Genomic DNA, 1,053 nt, shown 5'->3' on the forward strand with positions numbered 1-1,053 from the left:
TTCTTGTTTTTTGAATACTTATTTAAAGCAAATAAAACCAATTTCTAAATTTCTAGATTGAATAAAATATTACAGATAGCTCCAAACTAGAAAGCAGAGATCTGGAGACAATTCTCTCCAAACCCAATGGGTATTCTCAGTCAAGTATTTGTCTTGAACACTCCCCTCTTAACCAGATAATTGTAAATATGTATACTGTAAATCTACCAATAATTCCTTGAAAAGAATGTTTAGGTTGCACGTTTAAGTCATCAATATTGCCTGCTGTCTTCACTCTGTCTCCTTCTATTATGATGTGGTCCTGTATTACTCAGGAAACAACAGTAATCTTCTTCAGTTCTTTGGCCTCTGCTGAGACTGCCTACATGAGGACCAATTAATACCAAGAGCAGAGCTCATTTTGTAATACAGTCAGGTCTCTTATAGAAACTGGTCCAGGATGATCAGCTTTCTCTTCAGTCTACTCCATTAGGTCTCACTTCCAGAAAAGGCCACCAGCCAGGTGGGAAAAAATGCTGTCACTACTGCTTTGGATTTGAAGAAAGCAGCTTCATAAAATATTATCAATACCCTGGATCACCCATTCCTTCTTCAAGTTTACAGAGTGTGAGCCCATTTAATGAAATTGGAGACCAGACAGAAATCTGGCAGAGATTAGAGGTTTATCATGTGCATTGTGCTCGCACATACACACACACAAGCACACCAAAACTACCATGAGAGTTTGCAAAGGTACACGTACATCATTCTAGGCAAAGAATTTTTACTGCAGATCTATACTATTCTGCAAACTGACTAGATATTTATTAATGAGTGTAATTGACTATTAAAGGGTTCATCCACATTCACCACAATGAGGAAGGCAAGTATTGCTATCTTAGAGATGAGGCCAGATTTTTAAGGTTATGTAGGTGCCTCAAGAAATTGCCTGATGACATTTTTGAAAGCAGTTAAGTGCCTAATTGAAACCTAATGGGATTTTCAAAAGGGATTAGGTACATTTTTAGGCACGTAAGTACCTTTAAAAATCTTACCCTAACTTATTTACTGAAG

Source organism: Alligator sinensis, unplaced genomic scaffold, assembly GCF_000455745.1.
Source record: "Alligator sinensis unplaced genomic scaffold, ASM45574v1 scaffold405_2, whole genome shotgun sequence".
NCBI classification, from domain to species: domain Eukaryota; kingdom Metazoa; phylum Chordata; order Crocodylia; family Alligatoridae; genus Alligator; species Alligator sinensis.